This window comes from Apteryx rowi, unplaced genomic scaffold, assembly GCF_003343035.1.
Source record: "Apteryx rowi isolate R43461 unplaced genomic scaffold, aptRow1 scaffold_65, whole genome shotgun sequence".
In the NCBI taxonomy this organism is placed as follows: domain Eukaryota; kingdom Metazoa; phylum Chordata; class Aves; order Apterygiformes; family Apterygidae; genus Apteryx; species Apteryx rowi.
Genome location: NW_020450927.1, coordinates 26,294 through 39,897, shown reverse-complemented (window position 1 = coordinate 39,897; position 13,604 = coordinate 26,294). Strand labels below are relative to the sequence as shown.

The following is a 13,604-nucleotide window of genomic DNA, read 5'->3' as shown; positions in this document are numbered from 1 at the left end:
AACCAGCTAGTCCCTTGTATATAACGTTTACCACATCAAGAGGGTAATATAACGATTGGTCTGTATCTTGGTTGACAGTTTCTTTTTTTATGTTCTTGTTTGGTTATAAGAGCTTGCTTGTGTAGTTGCTGCTAGAAAAAGATTGTAAGTTAAATATGAAGATGAACTTTATTTGGTTTAAGTGTAAGCATGAATACATGCATATATGATTGTGTATGTTTAACTTCTATGGTTAATTTATACTGTTATCACATCGCCTTGATTTATCTGTAAACTGCAGCATAGGTATCTCTTACAGATACAGTACTTTCTTTATCAGGGAAAGAACACTGTGTTTGAGAACTGCAGGAAACTGTTTTTTTGCCTTTTCTGTTCAATTTGTGTGGGAGGATAATTAAGAGGATTTGTGAAGGTGTAGAGACTGCAATGCTTGGAGTACTGGTTTAGCCAGTGGTTTTATGTGCAGCTACTAAGGGAAACTGGGCAGTGGATGAAAGCCGATTTGAGCTTAATATCTAGATAAGGTCTAGGTAGTGCTGGTAGGTTGAGGAAAATAACTAATATAGCAATGTGGATACCTTTCACTAACTGTTTCTGTTGTTACTTGATTCCATCACCTACAGATTGTATTGGATTTGTGCTCACTTTTAGATTGCATAACAACTACATTCAGAACTGTTTTCTGCTATCAGAGTCTGGCTGGGAAAAAAATTGTATTTAATCTATCTACCCATTTTATGTTTTTTCTTGCCGCTTCTCACATATGCAAACACTTCCCATGGTGACCTTTGTTGCTGTTATCCTGTCTTTTATATCTCTTCTAACTGGGGCTGTAAGTAATTGCAGAGGTTTGGGCTATTACAAACTGAACCAGCAGTGTGTGTGCTAGACCATAGCTATAGACCGTGCTCACAGATAGCAGTGATGTATGTGCCAAGGTTGGTTTTGATCCATAGAGAGTTAATTATTTTAGGTCTCTTTACTCAAAACTGCCTTTCTTTTCATGTCATATTTCACATTTGATCTAATCTGTTCTCTCCACGAATTTCAGTTTTGCTTGGCTTCCACCAGGAGGTGAAAAAAGAAAAACTAAAATGCTGGGACTGCTGTCCATGCCATTCTCTTTGTGATGCAGTTTCATGCTATCCCTATTTGGAATATATCAGGAACATTATTACCTTGTGAGTGATGGAGGGTTTCTCTCAAGACTGAGAAGAAGGTACCATAGTATCATCTGTGAAAACAAATTCACTGAAGGGGGTATGCCAGAGGATATAGCCTCTTAGAGAAAGCAAGTGGACTTTTGATACCAACATGGTCTGAAGAATGGGTGAAGGGAGTTCAGGGAGGTAGCATGTATTTATTGTTGTTGCGTTCTTGTAGAGGCCTGGCATAGCTGCCCTCCACCAACTTCTCTGAGTTGTCTTTCTGAGTACCTAATAAGGAAACAAGAGAATTAGTTCTCAAAGCATCTTAAAAACCTAGCTGGCCATAAAAAGCCCATGAAATTGTTTATAAGCTATTGTGTTCGGTCAACAAGATAGAATTTCTGTTTATGTATTAACAAATCAATTAATTGCAAACATAAATATGTTGAAACCAAGATCAGAGAAATAAAATACATTGGAAATCTAAAATACTCTTTGTAAGGCAGATAGTAGCTAGTTGACCAAACTGACAGATTTTTAAGTCAGATTTGGAAGGTAATCTGGCATTCTGAATAGTATAAAAAGCAATTCTTGGGTTTCCTCCTTGTGCTGTTTTAGAACTGTTTTGAGCAGGTGCCTTTTCTATGCCATGATTGCCCTGAGAATCATACAGCAGCCGTAGCCACTACTGCTTCTAAAATTTTAGCAATCATTAGTGCAGTATTTCTAAATTTGTACCCTCAGCTACTCAACAGTTTTCCCAGCAGCCTTTCTGTAGCTGTAAGCTGTGATGAGTAGTGTACAGCTCTCTTGAGAGTGGTGGCAGACCACTCCTGAAACAAACTGATCTAACTTCAAGATATTCTCATAGGAAAAATGTAATGGTACTTGTGGTTTTTCTTCCCCCTCTTGTCTAATGTGGTGAATGAAATAAATCTTTGCTTTCCATCAGTGGCCTTTGTTTGAGGTATCGGATGCCTGAAAGACTGATCTTGATCAGGACAGAGGAAGAAATAGCTTAGGAAATTATTTTCTGAACTTCTCTAGTGGTAAAAAGGCTGGTCAGCAAGCAGAGACTGGAGGCATAATACATTAGAATCAGCGCAACAGGACTATTCAGTAGAATGTCAGTGCTGGAGAAAAGGAAGAGGGATTGACATTTGCTTGGAAGATGGAACTGAGTCTTTATTCTTTTTCTCGGGGAGCAGGCATGTTACAGAATATTGCAGAGGAATCCCAGTTCAGTTCTCAGTGCCACACTCCCCTCTGCCAATGTTTATTAACATAGCCTTATTCTTACCAAATGCAGCATATTACTGGTAACATTTTTATCCTTTGTCTCAAATATTGTGTAAAATACAATGTGTAACAGTAACAGGAATGCTTAATTCTGTAAGATCCAGCCCAGTCTCAAGGCATTACCAGTTACTTTTCATTCAATAAAATGTGTATTCAGGAGTTGTGGTGCACCTTCTTATGCAGTAGTAATCCTCCTTTCTCATCTTCGGACATTGTATAGAATTCACATGGCAGGCTAAAGGTAGCATATTTCAGCATGAATATTGGCATTACAATTCTGCCACTGAATATGGACCTTTCCAGGCAAACTGCCACCTGGTTTTCAGAAAGTCCTATTTTTAGAAGACTCTTCTTTTTGGACCTTCCTGCCCAAACATGGTAATATAGGTGACATTCTTTTTTAATCACGGAAAGAGCACTCCTTTTTCTTTCATGTTTAAGATTGGCTTGGGAAGGCAGAACTGGCACGTCTTTTTCCTCTTGATCTAACATATTTTAGAAATTTCCTTGTCTTAAAATGTTCTTTTTCTTGCATGTTATAGTTGCGGTGCTATGCAGGAGGTCATGCTTTTACTGACTTTTATATGTGATGATAGCTATTTACTTTAGATTTCCAATATCCAGCTGATTGTCTGGTGACTGATAGTCTGGGATTGGAAGCTTCCAGAGGGTATTCGTTCCCTTTTGCCCCATTGTCAAATGACTTTGATTTTGTTGTCATTAGTATTATGTGGCAGTCATATTTAGCATGAAACTCCGTGAACGTAATCTTCTCTGTCTGAAGATGCGAGAAGATTGCTGATTGTCTTATAACTGTAACAGTGAATGATCTTATAACTTGGTGCTTTTTTTCACAGGCCCAAAAGCACCACTCAGCACTGTGCAGCTGGTCCATGAATGCTTGCAGCAGTTGGTGGTTTTAATGCGCCATCTGTATCATGCATCCTTTCTCCTTGATTATCTTGTCTTCATTTCAGCATGCTTTGGTAGTTGTGGAAGTCAAGCAAATATGGAGAAATTATGTGTGCTATTGTTATATGTACATAACACTCAACTGATCTGAGAAGGATTCATGTTTCTTCTGGAGGGTGGCAGAATGATTGAAAACTGGTGTGGTGAACCATAGGCTCGTAAGTCATTTTGGTTAAAATACTTTTATGTTTGTTTTTTTTTTCTCCTAACCCAAAAGATTTGTGCTTTACATTCAGATTGAAGGTGCTTACATTAATTTTGTCCCACTGGTTTCATTCAAACAATTTTTCTAGTTGTGTTCGGTCTGCTATTTTCCATATTTTTCATGTTTTACCATTTTAGAGCGATGCTTCCTGTTTTTCCTGGGATATTCTAGAAAACTAAGTTAAGCATACCTGGACTCTCTCAGTTTTTCAGTTAATTATTGTGGCTGCTAACTACCAGATAATTCTTAAAAAAACTGTTTTATGATATGAAATGATTTGTATGACAAACCTGTATTACTAAACCCTGTTGGAGTGGTAAAGTTAATGCTGATGCATCAGCATTTATTTTGCACAAAAAGAAAATTGAACATGCTACTTCAGTGCCTCACAATAAATTTGGAGCGATATTTTTCTGAAAACTGCTTCTTTTCTGGAACATATACCTTGAGTCAAAAGTGCTCAGTAATAGCATGAGCATGTAATTTGAGCATTCCATGAAATTACTACGTCAGGAGTATTCAACCAATCCCTAGCTTTTTCAACTAGTAGCTTATATTCTTTGGGCTTTGCTACTCAGTGCATTAAAAGCATTCCAGGGAATGTCTCTAGGATGCAACCAGCATAAACTAATCTCTGAATCTGGGAACATTTTCCAGCAATGTGTTAGTATTGGAGGGAATTATCATTTAGATGTCTCACTAGAGCAGGGACCATAACACGAAGCAAGGCTAAGGCAATGGAAAACTCTGGGGCTCTGTTCAGAAAATTACTAGGATGCAATTCATTCATTCTATTGGCTTCAGGGAGTATCTTAATAACATAAGCTCTCCCACCCCCTCAGTCTACTTGTCTTTCTTCCACATGCCTTTTGGAGCAATGATCTTTCAGGTCTGAGCTCTGCAAATCCCTCAGATTTGTCTGCACTTGTCTTTTTCCTGTTTTTTTTTTTTTTTTTTTTTTTTTTTCCTTTTTTTAAATGTTTTTTTTTTTTTTTTTTTTTTTTTTTTTTTTTTTTTTTTTTTTTTTTTTTTTTTTCTAATTGCCTTATATCAAAGGATTATTCATTGTATGCATTTCATTTATTCCTTTGCATTTATTCTTTGATGGTTTAGTAAGTGGTTGTAAACAAATCATCTGGAGATGGAGCTGATGGCAGAGAGCATGAGATTTTCCCGTTGCATACCAAATATAGTCATTTTGTTTTGTATGATTTCCTAAAATCTTCTCCAGCTCTGTATGTACTGAGGCTCAAAACAGGCTCTAAAGAAGCACTAGAAGAAATATTTGGCTGATAATTTGATAGAGAAAATGAATAGAACTTTTTTGCAAATTAGTACTTCTGTACATGTATGCACCCGCCGAATCTCCTTTCCCTTCGGGCACTCACCAAGTCATTGCCAGCTACTTCTGTTATGGTCTTGTATTTCAAAACGGTCTTAATCTCTGCTGTTCTTTAGTGATTTTCTCTTAAAGCATGCATATGTGTGTATACACACAACTACTAACCTCTCCTTCCCTTTTTTTGAATTTTGAATCTGAATTATTTTTTAGCAGGCAGAGTATTAACATGCTGTGTCTTATTTTCTTTTTTTGTATACACCTACAGTATATTTTCTGAATGCAATTTAATCTGTTACGATGAGTAATCAAGTGTCTCATTCATATGGAATGATTGTTATTCTCAGTGACCTACCTAACATAGGGTAGGAGTGAAGAAAGTTAGAAGTGAGTACATCATGAAAGCTGGGAGGAGGCCTTCCTGTAGTTAGGTAATGAATTAAAAAAAAAATCTGAATGGTACTAAATAATCTGTGCATGTAGAAGTTCACGAGGAAATGGCTGTGTGTTATTCATGGCAGTATGTGAAAAACCTTTTTGATTACTACATGAAAAGACTAAAAAATATGTGTTTTACACTCCATAAACATAAAGCTGAAGTTGGTAGAAAAGCAATGTTAAATTCCCCCCCCCGCCCCGCAATTGTTCTGTATTTGACTAATGCAGTTTTATGTGCACTTACATAGCAACCAGCAAATTTTTCAGGTTAACTCAATTTGTTCTGAGCCAGGTTTAGCAAATGTCAAAATACTGCTTCAGGTTCAGTTCTGGTTCAAGGAAAAGTAAGAGTTTAAGTGACTTTTTAGATGGAGTTAAATTCAACCCTCTGCATTAAAGGTATAATTCAAAAACAGTGGCCTTGAGAGTTCCCATTTTTTTGGTTATGATCTTAATATGTATTGTTTAAGAAAAAGAACTGTGGCACATAATTTTATCTAGCAGTTGTTGCTGTTTAGTGCACATATAGTTTATTTTTTGTGTATTGTAATGCAAATTTTCCGAATTTTCTTTTTCTTTTAAAGCCTCTTCCAAGTTTTGGCAACAAATAACTATTTTTATATTTGTGCGTTTTGTGAGTTTTGTTTTTTTTAACTAATCCTTATTTAATAATCTAAAACAAATGAAAACATACTTCAGTGTTTGTGGATTTTTTTTTTTTTGCTGGCATGAGGATCTTCTAAAGTTTGGAGAATTTTTTACAATCATATTAAAAGCAAATCAACACAGTGCTTTTTTAAAAAATACCAGAGTTTAAGACCGTTTATAAATGAGAGTGCATAAAGTTAAAGTTTTTTTTTTTAAAATGAATCAGTTAAACAATAGAAAAATTTATAGGATATCATATATATTTCTGTGAAATAACAATTGACAGTTTACAATACTAAATTATATGCTTACCACTCTCTTCTTTTTTTGTTTTTTTCCCCAAAGGAAAACAAAAATATCCTGCCAAACATTTAGTAATTGAGAATAAGTTTCTAAAAATCATTCATTAATAAAAATACCCTGGGCTATTATGGCAGTAGACTGTCATAATGCTGCATGAATTTTCTCATATGTGCATGGTTGCATTTCCCTTCACTCTTTTTCCCTGTGTGTTGCTGTCTTTGATATTGATTTGTAGTATATTTAGTAAATAAAGAGATAATGAAATTGATCTGGCTATCATATTCAGGTAGCTTCTTTTTGTTTTTGTTTATTTAAGAAAGCTTAAATCAGTTTTGATCTCCTGGTATATGGATGCTGATATCCATCAACACTTACACTATGATCATCAGTCTTCAGAAGTGTTAAAGTAGTTACAGGACTGGGAGACAGAATATTGTATTTTACACTATGAAGCATTACAGTGACCATAGTGAAAGACTTAACATTTACGTGCATTGCGGTGTAAAAGTAGGCGCTGGGGCAATAGTAGGTAAGATAGCAATGACAGAAGCAGTTAGCAGTGCTGCTCTAGAGAGACATAAAGAAGCACAGCATTCTTGTGTAACCTAGGTGCTATAGTTTAATGAAGGAATTGAGCACTCTTTATTTTGTTCTGAATTTGAAAAGAAGAAATGTTTTTGTAGAATTGTGATACATTTTCTGAAAGTAACTCAGGTTATGAGAGTTCCCCTTTCTCTAGAAGAAGCTGAACTATATAAGGGAAAGGCTAAGATTCTACTTCAAATAAATGAGGTGGCACCTACTAAGAGTCTTGAAGTCATTTATGTGGTATTAATCACTAACTGAAAAGGTGTTATTTCCTCTGGCTTAAAGTGTAGAATTGTTGTTTTTTTTAAAAGAACTGAGCATCATAGTACTTGTTAACATCAGCTGAAATTGTTATAGCTCAGCATCTCAAAAACTGGATCCAATCCACAAATGCTTCTGTGTTCTATGCTCAAATTATTATTTTTGATTTCAGGTTGCTGCTCTTACGAAAAATCCAAACATAGCAGATGTATCTGGTCCAGGCTTTGAGTAAACTGAAGTTCTCCTTGCCTTCCATAGAAGAACAAAAAGAGAGCGAGTTAGAATTGCACCTGAGGTACTGTAATGATATGCTTACGTACTTTGATTCTGATGTTTTTACATATACAAGTTGAGGACAAGAAGGTTATAAAATACAATTCATTAAGAATTTTTGTGGCAGTTTTATTCTGTCTTTACAAAAACGTACACAACTGTGGAAGGCAAAAGCCATTGGAGAACTGGTATGCCTGAAAAATTCAATCAAACATAAACATTCCTTTGTAAAGAAAGAATTCCAATGCCTGTGATGTTGATAGTATTGTGTTAAACTGTGGTGAGGGATGGGGAGAGGGAAGGAAATCACACTGATCTCTTCATCACTAATTGTAGTTGACTAATTTTCAGTTTTTGGTTCTCCATTTACTGAACTTCTGGGATATATGAATAGCAGACATCAAGAACTTTTTAGAATCTAAATTACATAGTCTTCCCTGAAATTCTAAAACAAGTTTCAGTGTCTCTTTTTTTTTTTTCCTGACAGACATGAAATATAATGCTTTATGATCACTTAGATTTTAAATGAAGCCTGTGGGTTTTGGTGTTTTGGTGGTTTCAATCTCCCACTCTGTATAACATGATTAGTAAATAGACCAGGCACCAACGCACCGCGAATGTAGTGTTGCTGTTCTGTGTTTTCCCCCACAATAAGTATATTTAATTTAGTAAATTGTTTATTTGACATCACTTGCACAAATATATATAGATATAAAAGGGAAAATGATTTCTTCTCCTCCAAATTGATGACTGAACATTGTTCTGAGCAGGTTAAAAATAACTTGGTTGCAAAATGAAAATATATGAAACTGTGTAGGTAGTCAGAGGTTCTGTTTTGTTCATTTCTGAGAATGCTTCTGTATTGATTGCAGCTGACATTTTGGGTATTTGTGGATGCCTCTATGGATGCCAATTACAGGATCAAGATCTAAGTTAGGGGTGTGAAGCAGGAACAATAAGTCCTTGAATATAGAATTATACCAGCAGCAGTAAGTGATACAGATGTTTCACTGTTCTGCCCTGTGAGCACAGCTTTATTTATTACACTGAATGAGCCTGTTCTGAAAAATGCGATCTGCATTTGTTTTAAGTAGTAAGTGTGCACATGAAAATGTTGTAAATGGATTTGTAAATGGAGCATGAACAGAAAGCGTTAACATACACAGGTCTCATTAGGATATAAAAATCACAGAAAAATATGTTTACCTCTTGTAAGTCAGGAGATCAACTAACCTACCTTCCCTGGTTGAACATGGGATGTTTATATTTATGCTTATTTTGTTGTTTGATGAAAAAAGTGTTTGATTCATCTACAAGGGTCTGAATGCCTACAGCTGGGCCATTTTTAAGCTGACCATAGGAACTTCTTGGGAAGAAATGGTAACTGCCTTAATGACTGTTTGAAGCATCACCTAATATATTATAATTTTAGTATTGTTTCTATAATGCTTACTGTTCTCAGTTTGCTTATGTGTTTCAGTGTGTTCTTATTTAGAATCAAAGGACATAATAATATACTGAATGGAAACAATTACAAATTTTGTTTGATTTTTGTTTTCTGAATAGCCTGCTTTTCAGAGTCCTTAACTGAGATTGTCCTATTAATGCACTGTTTCTGGAGAAGAGTGTAGTAATTACTGCATATACAAAAATAATTATCGGGATTTTTCGATCAATTTGCCATGAAGAATGGCTAGCCTGTCAGATCAGAACAAATTTATCAGACAAAATACGTCTTGTCACTTTTTTTTTCCTATAAGCACTAAAACTTACTTTCCATGGGTAAGATGTCTTTTTTATTTTATTTTTTTTAGAAATGTATATTTCTTGTTTTATTTTACTTTCTAAGCAACTTTCATAACATTTCTATTGTAGAAGTGCTTAGGCTGTGGGATATCCCCCATCATTCTCTGTTTTTACATCACTGTGCTCACACATTGTGGCTTCTTTGTTTCTACGGTGTGCTGATTCTTTTCACAAAAATCAAGAGTGAAAGAACATGATACTAAAAGTAAAATTTATCTTCTCTACTAACTTCTAATCTCTGTAGGCAGTGGTACAATAAGACTTACTTTTGCAAAAAAGGCCCTAAATTCTTTGGCAGGACTGCTGTATATGTGCAGAATTCTACTCTTTCTTCCAATATCCAAATGCATATACATGTACTATATTTCATTCCAGCCATGAATTATAGCACCCTTCTGATTACCTTTGCAATCATTCCACTAAAAATAGTTTCCCTACATATGGCGTTTCAGATGTTCATGACCATTATGTTTGGTGTCTTGAAGACTGTAAGAACAGCTTTACCAAAACTCTATTAGAAAGCTCTGAATTCTGTGACAGTGTTGATTTATTGTATATTGGTGCAATTTCCACCACTTCTGTTCTCCCCATATCCAAATATGTTTTTAGCAACAACCATGACTACATGATCCAAACAGAACCAGTCAGTGGTAAAGTTTGTTTGATCTGAGCTTTTGATTGAAAAATTCATTTAAAAACTCTGTTTAGTTCACTTTCCTGTCCTCAGATGTCAGTAGCAGTTTTTTCTGAAAGAAGCTTAAGAAAGTAGCCAGGCCTGTGGTGGTATTTCTGTCTGTTTCCAGCTTACTTTCTCAGCTTCTGGTGCCCTTCTGAGACCGATGCAGCATATCGGATGGATTTTTCTTGCCAGAATTGTTTTAATCCATTTTTGAAAATATGCAAACTTTTGCCTTCAAACGCATCCCAATTACACTGAATTTCACAATTTAATAGTGCTTTCTGAAAATCCAAATACATGACATCAACCAGGTCTCTCTTAATTTCATGCTAGTTTAATTGTTCACAAAACCTTGTCAGTATATGAGGCATTACTTCTTTCAAAAAATACTGCGGACTCTTTTCCAGCATATTGTTTATATCTATGTGCCTACTATTTCTAATCTATATTGCAGTTTCCTCTATAATTTACCTGATGTGGAAGTCATACCTACTGATCTCTTATTTCTTAGGTCCTCCCCAGAGCCTTTTTCAAAAATTGGTCATATTCTTTTTCCTTGTTATGGAATCTGTTTTTAGTGATAAGATACTGTGAAACTCTTAACTGTTATGTGTAGCTTTTTTGAGTTCCATTACATTAGATGTGTGGGCACAGTTTTTACAGTCTGGTCCCAATGATCTGTTATTGGTCATTTTACTGACATTCCAGATTGAGAGGATTCATCTGCCTTAATCCTTGTTTTTAAAAAAAAANAAAAGATTTCAGTGTAGGTAGGAATCAATTTAAGTTCCTTCATAGTGAATGCTCATGCATGTACTTCATTTAACTTTTCTGCTGTGGCCCTGTCTTCTTGTAATTGTCATATTACAACCCAAATATAATTTGGCCCTTCAGAATCTCTGTTAAGCCTCTTCTAACATATTTTTTAAAAGTGTTGTTATAACCTTTATGCATGTAAGACCTTGCTTCTCAAAAATTCTGTGGCCTGCCTGTTTTTTATCTTCCAATTAAGCTTCATCACTGCCTCTCTGTTCGGTCTATATGTGACACAAGGAGCAAAAACCTGGTCATTATAGTCTTTTATAAAGCAGCTTAAATTGTTGTCCAGGGATGACTTTTCTGCTGCTGCTTCCTATGTTGTTTCTGGGAGTGGATGTGGACTGCAATCACAAGCTCCTTCCCAGCATTTTCTAAGACTCTCTAGTTTTGTCATAAAATCCCCTGTCTTTGCACTCAGCACTCAAGCCACCATAGGACCTTCGCTACCATTAAACACTTGTTTATCTATATGTGTGATAATTTAATGTCTCACTGTTATAACCTGCCACCTTCTATCCTTTAGGCTCCCAGTCCTCAAAAAGTTACTCTCCTTGTAAGAAGAATGGGTGTATCATCTACCTGTAGGTTTATGGGACCATTTCTTCCCTCTTCGCTTTGATGCTCCCTGTCTTAAATTTTCTTCCTTCTCATTGGCCCTTAAGCTATGAGCCTGGAGATGGGGTTGCTCAAGATGTTTAAAAGCCTGTTAGTGTACTTCTCTATTGATCTGACATCTTCAGATTTTAGCAATACCAGCTTCAAAAAACAGTACTTCATTTCTGAGTGCCTTAGGACAGAAAATCCTGTATGCAATGATTGGGGCATTACTGGGAAGCCCCTAGCCTCTGTTTAGTTTCTGCTACCATTTATGTTTTAATTGTATTAAGTTTTATTTAGTTCAGTGGTGCTTTTCGATTTCTGTGAATAACTTCAGGAGTAGAGATGTAGATCCTTTATCCTCCTCCTTCTAAATGGAGATGAATTCTAATGCCATTCAAAGTCCCCTTTACCTTTCTAGATCCTTCTGTCCTGGGACTCTCTTTGCTCAAGCAGGAATCTGTCAGACTTGTTCTAGTTTTATTAGCTGTGGCCTGGCCTTAGCCAGGCTGGTCAGCAAAGCTGCTGCTAGTTTAGAGGGAGGTGAGCCCTGCAGGAGGTGTCTCAGAACCATGGAGAGCTCTTCAAAGACCAGCACGTGGGATAATGGGCAGCTTTTAGGTTTTCTTCATATAACTGTTAAAGTTAGGCTGAGCAATTCAGAAATGAAGGAAGCTGAATGGAAGCTAATGGAAAACATTACACTGACAGTATGAACAAGCAGGTAGTATCTAGTGTAAAAGAAAAGAGTAGATGAAAGAAGTGTAATTTGCAAGTTTAGGAATTGTGGGATGGCACTGGAGGACTACTAAACATAAGTATAGCTGACCATGATACAGCTACATACTCATTGCAAAAGCGAGTAAGGCATTCACCGCTAACTAAAATACTGCTTTTCTCACAGGTAATGAGTCCATATGCAATGATTCTGTAAGTTTAATGGCTTTATTTGTAGATAGTATTGTAAACTTGCCTAGGAAAAAGTAAGACAAACACATGATTGTAGGTTTTGCTTAATGTTTGACCTTTTTAAAAAGCATATTTAAACCCCCACATTATGCTCTTTTTTACCATGCTGAAAAGCTTATATGAGATTTCACTAGAACAGCTGTGAGAAAATATGCAGTTTTAGTCTTTTGTACAATACAGTGTTCATATTGATTTAATAACAAACTTTATATAACAAATGAAGTCATCTTATTTTTAGAATATCTAGTTTATAAAATACTCTTTTTGAAAAAAAGTACCAATAACTGCTTGGTTTGTTTCTATTGATAATGTGATATACAGAAAAATGTTCTTGCATGTTAAAGAAAATAGTTCACTAGGACAAAAACCTGATTGCTTCTAGCACTATGAATTAGTGATATTATAAACATAGGTGGGAAATTTGATTAACAGTGTGATCTTAATACTTGACATAAATAGAATTAAACAAAAAGCTAAATACCTTCAACAGTATTTTAAACTCAGTGAGTTTAAAGCTAATCTGTTGTTTTCCCTTAATGATATGTCATGTTAATTTCGAGAGGAAAAGCTCTCAGCAACTTTATCTGAGATTTTGGACTTGCAACTTCTACTGTTCTGGTTTATTCCTAGCCTCACTGTTGTGAAAAGTACTTTGAGTGTTTCAGTTCCTTGATTTTTATATTAAGAATGTGCACAGATCCACAGTGCATTTGTTTATGGTGATATCCAGGATCAAATGCAGGAAGCAGCCTAGTTTTGTAGCATAAGGCTCTATGAAAGCTGTAAAGCAGTGTAAGTTAGATAATATGAAACTATATGCTGGTGCAGGTAAATTGCTTTGCATACTTGAATTAGTTCATTAGTTATATATTAGATATCTCTATTGTACTTTGTACTGAGTAAGGTTCAGTATCCTAAAGTAAAAGCTTTTCTATGAAAATAGGTGTTTATAAGAAAATTGAAGTGCCTGAGGGAAGTGCTTGCAGGTTAAGAGACATATATTGTGGCCCAGTAGGATCAAATTTATGGCAAATACTTGTTTATCATGTCAATATTAGTATTTATTGTCTTCCATAAAGTTTTTTTTTCCTAGTAAAAAAAGCTGCAGAAAGCACAGTCCAGTTTAAATTAGAAAGTGGAGATACAAAATGAATCCATGTTTATTTTAATAGTGATCATTTTAGACATTTTCTCCCTGATGGGGACCACTCAAAATCATGTTCTAGGATTTCTGTTACTTGGTTGCCAAATCATCCAGTC

The 13,604-nt window shown here is 35.5% G+C and overlaps 1 protein-coding gene across 5 annotated transcripts in view; it reads left to right on the top strand.

Moving 5' to 3' along the window:
• The window catches only part of LOC112975107 (alpha-(1,6)-fucosyltransferase-like), a 60,901-nt gene that overhangs the window by 21,399 nt on the left and 25,898 nt on the right, over positions 1-13,604 (top strand). For 4 of the 5 annotated variants that reach the window (XM_026084795.1, XM_026084790.1, XM_026084792.1 and 1 more), the window contains exon 3: positions 7,374-7,496. The gene's annotated coding sequence lies outside the window, so the exon portion shown is untranslated. Of the gene's footprint in view, positions 1-7,373; positions 7,497-8,390; positions 8,464-13,604 lie in introns of those variants that run through there. The other variant, XM_026084793.1, reaches the window with a different exon arrangement.